This window comes from Mytilus trossulus, chromosome 11 (genome assembly GCF_036588685.1).
Source record: "Mytilus trossulus isolate FHL-02 chromosome 11, PNRI_Mtr1.1.1.hap1, whole genome shotgun sequence".
NCBI lineage: Eukaryota > Metazoa > Mollusca > Bivalvia > Mytilida > Mytilidae > Mytilus > Mytilus trossulus.
The window spans coordinates 57,280,923-57,289,070 of record NC_086383.1 but is presented as its reverse complement, the minus strand read 5'-3'; positions in this window follow the sequence as shown (position 1 = coordinate 57,289,070).

Below are 8,148 nucleotides of genomic sequence, written 5' to 3'. Positions count from 1 at the left end.
CCGATCAGTTGAAATACAATTGGTAATAGATATAGGTAGATGTGGTATGAGTGCCACTGTAGACGAAACGCACGCCTACTATCAAATAATAAACCGTGTACTTTGAATAACTAATTAGACCACTGGGTTGATGCCATTGTTGCATTGTTTGTGTGAACATCCCCCAAAGGGTATCACCAGCCAAGTAATTACCACTTACTGTTTGTAAGTATAAATAATTTGAAATGCTATGGATTTTCTTATCCTAGGCATATACCACATTAGCCGTATTTCTCACTACTTTTAGGAATTTTGGGTACTCAGTGCTTTTCAACTTTGTATTTGTTTGGCTTTCTACCTCTTTTGATCTGAGCGTCACTGATGAGTCTTATGAAGACGAAAGTTGCGTATGGCGTATCAAATAATAAGCCTGGTACCGTTGATACATATATAATGAGACAACTCTCCATCCAAGTCACTATTTATAAAAGTTAACCATTATAGATCAAGGTACGATCTTCATCACGGAGTCTTGGCTCACACCGAACAGCAATCTATAAAGGGTCCCAAAAACAATACTAGTTTGAAAACATTCACACGGAAATACCAATAGTCTACTCTATATAAAGAAACAAGAAAGGAGAACCACATCAACAAACGGTAACTACGGAACATCAGATTCCTGACTTAGGATAGGTGCAAACAATTGCAACAGGATAGCACGTTTGAATTGTACCACAACTTCTCCATTATATGAAACAATAGTGTAACATCACAACATAGAAAGACACACTATAAAATATAAATTAGAATGGCCTAACTCAATCAAAAGGCCTATTAACTTTGAAAACAATTACGTCATTTGCAACATTAAAATTATACACAGGTAAATGAAAATAATGTTGTTGTAAAGTAAAGTTTTTCTGTCTGCATTACCTTCCGTTCAGGAATACCAAGAAATTTATTGTATATATGTATGTACTTTTCTTATAAAATTCAGAGGAAAACATCAGGATTTTAATTATATTGATCAATTAACGCTTTTTATGAAAATTCAGATAATCAATCAAGTAGGGTCAACAGTTCCTTCGTTGATTCCTTTTAAACATACAAGTGAGAGGTTTAGTGCTATAAAACTGGGTGTTATCCACCATTTTCTTCATTTGAAAATACCTGTACCAAGACAGGAATATGATAGTTGTTGTCCATTCGCTTGATGTGTTATATCATTTGATTATGCCATTTGATAAGGGACTTTCCGTTTTGATTTTTTCTTGGAGATCAGTATTTTTGTGCTTTTACTTTATACTTACCGGAAATATTCGATCATTTTAGGTTTACAATTTACGCACGAGATAAAATTGTATTGATAACAAATGATAACACAGGGAGGAACCTTAGCGTTATGTTTAAGCGCAAAGGGACATCAACCACCAGTGCAATAAATATTGACGGTTGAAAAAAAAGAACCTAGCTTTCCAAATTATTGCAAAAAAAAAGAAATTCTAGTAGTTCTTATTGCAAATTGTCAGGTTCAAACTTTTTCGGTTTTTTCAGTACCTAACAAAAAGTCAAATAAGAACTTGAACTTAATTCAGACAAAATCTTACCTTAGGTAGATCCTCCATATTCTACAATCATAAACAACCAAATTTTAAAGAAAACAATATCTTATCAAAATAAAGCAGACTTTTTTTAGCAGCTTTACGTGCCGAATGAAAAAAGGAAGCATTTAATTTTCTGTATTTTCACGATCTGATATATAAATGTTTTCCAATTACTCATATCTCAACTATGCTGTTTTCATAAGGTTGAGAAATCTTAATGTATAGCTTTTACAATGCGTTATGTCTTTGAGGTCAAATAACTCTAGTGTTGTAAACATATTTTCTATTAATATTTCTAAGGGAACATTCAGTTTCCATGTAAAAAAGTATAGAAATAAAGCTGTAAAATTACCAAAAATAAATTTCTCTTGGAAATATGAAAGGGCAAATATAGCACTCGGGGTCATATCGTCAAATCGAAATGATTACCTTTAAATGCAGATCTGCGAAACCTGATAAAACATATTGCTATTTACACAATTTTGTACACGAAACAAAGACTGTAAAATAAATAATATGTTTATATATAGCATATTTTTTGTACATTGAAATTTTATTTCTATCAAAGGGTTTTATCGCTCATTGATAAATTTATCATATTAGTTATAATTACCTTTGTTTGAACAAAATCAGTTTACAAGTGAATAAAAACACAGAATAAAATCGGGAATAGTAATGGGGAATGTGTCAAAGAGTCAACATCCCGACCAAAGGGTAAAACAACACTTTTCAGATAGTAAAAGAAACTTTGAGAGTACATAATTTTAAGCCAAGTCATAATTTATACTCCATTACCATACCATTCATTATGATCGAGGTCAAAAGTTAAGATTTACCTTTGAACATTACTTTCATGTAAACTTAAAATCCAAAAGTTAATATTTGGTTATACACTGATGGTAAACGGATGGTCGTAACGACCATCCGAAAATGGGAGACAACTCTAGGGATAAGTTGTTCTTTTCCAATTTTCTTGCAGTAAAAGGTTTATTTGAGCCAAACCGATTGTTTCCTACATACTAATCATCAGTGCGTTGATATTGATATTTGATTCATAAAAACATTCCAATTTTTGTAAAATAGTCATTCAAAAATTCGAGCATGATGGTCGTTACTAAAACAACAAAATTGTTGAGGATGGTCGTAAGGTAAATTGTGTTGGTCGTAACTCTTTATTAAATATGACCAGATAAGAAAAGTCGAGCGTTTTAAACGTGTGTTTTATTATATGAATATCTTATATGATATGTTTTTATATTAATCAAAGGTGTACCAATATCGATGCAAGTGTGTTGTGTTTGATTGGATATATAACATTTTGAAACAGGAAACATACCTCTGGTTATGACCATTCCTAGTTACGAATAAACGCGCACGAAATGTTTCAAATCATTTTCAATTACCAAATCAATGATTTTAAGAAAAGGTAGGTTTTTTTACAAATTAGACATCACATGAAATAATAGTATCCTGATTTATTTTTCTTAAGAATTCGCATTTATTGAAAAGATAAACTTTTTAAAGACTATTATGTACCTACTAGGTGGAATTAAAAAAAGTCTAAAATTTGAAATTGATACTTCCAGTCGAAAGAGCAATAGTAAGGATTCAAAATAAGTTAAAAATATTAATAGGTTATATAGGTCGTTATCGAGACTAGAGCATACCCGCGAATTCGCAGGTACGTTCCTGAACTGAAGAACATATGCTTTATTTTTTGTCTTGATTTTGAGAAGTCGTATTGTCATTTGGTAAAGTCAAGCGGATTATAAAGTGCACTGTAAAGTACAATGTTGAAGTTCAGGTATGAATGTTACCCGTGAGTATAGCAAATCCTGAATATGCTTGTTGTTACCATGCCAAATTGCCTTCGTTGAAATAATGCAAACATCCGATAGAGCAAATAACACGGATAATTAATAGCATAGCCGAGTTCTAAACGACACGTACATGCAGATCATAAATTATTTTTGTGAATGAAATTAAATCGGTAACTACTGATTTGATAGGAGTTTTGAGCGAGTGTTTCTTGGCACGGGTTGAAAAAACTGAATCCATGGGGTTGCAATGAACCTTGTGTTAGCTTCGAACGTATGAGGTTGTTGATATCTATTTTACACTGCTATCCGCTATACACACTGAACTTAAGAATGCGGAAATCAAATACATATACGAGTAGCTTGTAGTCAGGATAGTATTCAAAAGGTAGAACAGCGTGCTGGTTTTAAAAGCTGAATACATTCATACAATAAAAACATATAACATATTATCTTCAAATTGCATATGTATATGAAAGTTGCCGCAGTACATTTAATTTTACCTTGAAATATCAAACTGGCTACAAGCCTGGCTACAAACTACTAATATTCGATCTTACTCTTAAATAAAGCGCGTGTAGCAGAGTAAAATATATATCAACGATATTCCTACTTTCGAAGTTAACACATTGTTCGTTGCGACACCATGGATTCAGTTTTCATTCCGTACCAATACTAAGAACTAACATCAATGATATTCCGCAATACACGATCGTCATGCAATCGATAAAAAATAAAGAAAACACATTAAAAACACCAAAACTCCAAAGCGCATTTTGTGGATTTACTTTCATTATGAACGACCAAAAGCCGAATATCTAAAGGCCAATTGCAATAGATGATTAAAAGTTAAAGGTGATTGTTCAAAAATTTTATAATCAATAATTGCATCTGTCGACTTGATTGCAAGTTATAAAAAATCCGAAATAAAAAAAATCTAAAACCAAATATGAGGGAATACACGTGTATTCAACAATTTGATGCCTTAGCGTACAGTAAAAAATATATTAATACTCAATCCTAACATATTCTTTGTCTTAATGTGAGATGATTTGTTTTCACTGTCACGCCGACATGATGGTCGTTTGGAACACATTAGAACTGTGTTTGTTTAATAATTCTTTAACTTAATTTCAGCATACAATTATCAGAGTAACAACTCAAATTGTTTATAGTATACCATATAAGACAACCGAGTTTATTAACATGATTATGTGCACAGTACTTTTAAAATACTTATATAAAAGTTCGTCTAAATACGCGAGTTACGGCCATCTTTCAAAGTTACGACCATATTGTGTCGGCTACGACCATCATTCAAAATACTATAGTTGACGTTACGACCATCACACATTTAAAGGTACGACCATCATGCTCGAATGTTTGAATGACTATTTTACTCGAATTGGAATATTTCTATGTATCAAATTTGGTTTCAATATCAACGTACTCACAATAAGTATATATGAGACAAGCACTTTGGATCAAATGAACCTTTAACTGCACGAAAATCGGAAAAAGAAAAACCAATCCCTAGAGTTGTCTCCCATATTCAGAACTTTACGTTACGACCACCCGCATTACCATCAGTGTTTATAGAATACATATACAAATACATCGTCTTCCTCATGACAATTATTGTTCATGATTGACCAATGAATACATACCTTTCCTGCGGTAAGTTTTTATGTCAAAATGCCAGATCCATACTTGTGTTAAAAATAACTAGAAAACATAAGGTCAAAAAAGTACCTCACGCATATATTCCTTCATGTCCTACAAATATAAAGAAAAATAAAAAAAATCCTGTTTTCATATCAGACAGACTTAATACAGAAGCTTATCGTGAATAATGTCATAAAACAAGTATGTATCCCAATTTTATCAAATTTAACTTTTAATTTCACAATTTTAAAAATATAATGATTTGTAAGAGTATTTGAATGCAGATTTAGTTTTTGCAGAGTGAATTTCACACTTTTAGACCTAAAAACGAAAACTTGATTTGCAGAATTCTGTTTTTGATTTAAGGACAATTAAGTCATCTGATGATGAAAGTCGAGTATTGTACGATTTTTAACAGTTTAAAGGCACAATGAGAATTGCTTAAAACATGATTAGGTTGGTGCAAGTTCATGTTTTGATTTATATGTTAATGATTACTTGTTGTATTCTCTCAGCACGGGAAGAATTCCACATTCCTCAAATAGTGCAATGGATGGTTTACGAATATCGTGTTCGTTTAAATTAGTTCTAGCTGCCCTTTTTTGCAAATTTTGTCAATTGTAAACCTTCTAGACATATACTTTCATGTAGTATTTGAAAAGGAAGTTATTCTATGCAAACATTTCGTACATATTATAATGTTATATTTTTATGCATGAATAAAAAGCTTCGAAAATCTTTGGTCAACTCTCAGAAAAGATCCTGACATTGAAAAGAAATTGTGTGTATTGCCAGTTTGTATATATGCTCGATACATGTCAAGAGTATACGTATCTGAAACAGACTCCAACATGATGAATGATCATAAAGTCGAAGTGAAGTTTGTATCTTAAATTGTTACTTTATGTTGACATAGAAAGAACGTCTTTCATTTAAATATATATATGACAATGTGTTGCTGTTCATTCCTCAGTAGTAGAAGGGGGACGAAAGATATCAGAGGAACAGTCAAACTCATAGATAGAAAATAAACTGACAACACCAATGCTAAAAATGAAAAAGACAATCAGGCAAATAATAGTACAGAAGATACAACATAGAAAACTAAAGACTAACCAATACAAACCCCACCAAAAACTTGGGGTGATCTCAGGTGCTACACTTTAGTAGCATACACTTTGCTTGATCGTATGGCGTTTACATTAATATATCTCAAGGGTTTGCGCTTGATATAAAAACGGTTCCTACATTTATAGTTACGATATAACAAAAACTAAAATCAACATTGAATATAGCTACGTTTGTGGAAGGGAGGTGATTCGGTCTTATTTGACAGGAGTAGTGCAAGATTTTTAGGGGAGGAAAAATTGTGTCTTAATTGGTAGCAGTTACAATTTCTTATACTGTGGATTCATTAATATTCGTTGGATACTAATTTTCGTGGATTTCGTGGGAACAAGAGAACCACGAATTCAAATATTCAACGAATTACAAATTTTCTAAAGGAATGAGTGTAAACTTTGCCAAAACCACGAAATTAAATATCCACGAATTCATAACTTTTCCTCAAACCACGAAAATTGGTACCCACGAAAATAAATGAATCCACGGTATCTTGAAAACGTTTTCAATATGATACGATAAGGAAACACAAGACAAGACAAGACAAGATGAGAAAGGATAAACATCAGATCAAAAACAACTGTAATACCATTTCTTGTATGGCTGTGGCCTGTTATCTTTTTATTAAATGAATAGATATTTCTCGTATTAAACTGTAGATACGAAAAAAGAATACGAGCATTTTCGGTCTTTTGATTGGTTTATTCAGCATCATAAGACAATATGACAACGGACATATGTGATTTCTTCAATAAAATACAAACCACTCGCACTTTGTACCTGACAATTTATCCTTTATCAAATTTATTACATTCTGAAGCGTACAGAATCTGATAATATTATGTTAAAAGTTTGACACCGGAATAGACCCTAGACGTCATAATCGCATGTGCCAAAAAATTGATACCAATGAGAGTGTTTACCATAAGAGAAACAGGCTCAACAACTTGAGGGAACTGGATATCACTTGATATCATAACTCGTTATTTGATTTTAGATAGTAATAATAAACTCGCTAAATGCTCGTTAGCTAGCTATAACACCAGGTTTAGTCCACCATTTTTTTTTTTACATTAGACAATATATGTACCAAATCAGGAATATGAAGTAGTTTTTTCCATTCCTTTGACTTGAATTTGCCATTTCACTGACCACCGTTTTCAATTTTCTTTCTAGTTCAGTATTTTTGTGATTTAATTTTTTTTTCATCAAATTGAAATTAAATAACTCGAGTTGATATCAAGCGATATCGATTTCTCATTCGTTATGGAATCTTTAAGTATACACAATATTTAAAAACTGAATTAATCAAAAAGCAATATAATGCTTCGTCGTTAAAATATGAGACAGCAATATTAAACATAAGCACATTCTCGGAAAATATACAATTTACTGTTTTTTTCAGAAATTTACACTGGCGCTTAAAGAAGAAACAAGGGACAAAAATGATTTACCTGTCAAGCATTCTAAACCATGTCGTTGTTTGTGTTATATCTATTTACTTGTCGGATTTAGTAGTTGGTATTTTTTCTACATGTAGTCCGTTAAATTTGTACTGTCCTTTTTCTACGAAAAATAATCTACAAAAATGTGTCTTTTAAACAAATGTTTCAATGGCAATTATACACCATGTTCTTAGTGTAGTATTAAACCGTAAAAAAACGTTTCTTTGATTTCATTTCAAGTCATCTTTGTCTCTTCTCTTTTCTGGAACCTTAGTTTATGATCATGTTTATATTTAGGATGCTATTGTTATCTAAACTCTTTTTAAATCAATACTTTCGAGTCATCCAATATGTAAGAAAGCTGTTTCTTTGATGATTTTTTTTTTATAATACTCATATACAAGATAAAATAAAGCAGTTAAAGTGGGTAGTGGTTGGGAAAATAGTTTTTTGTTTCGCTATCTAATAATATTCTGCTATATAGACCAGACCCCAACCTACTGTCTGAGTTAA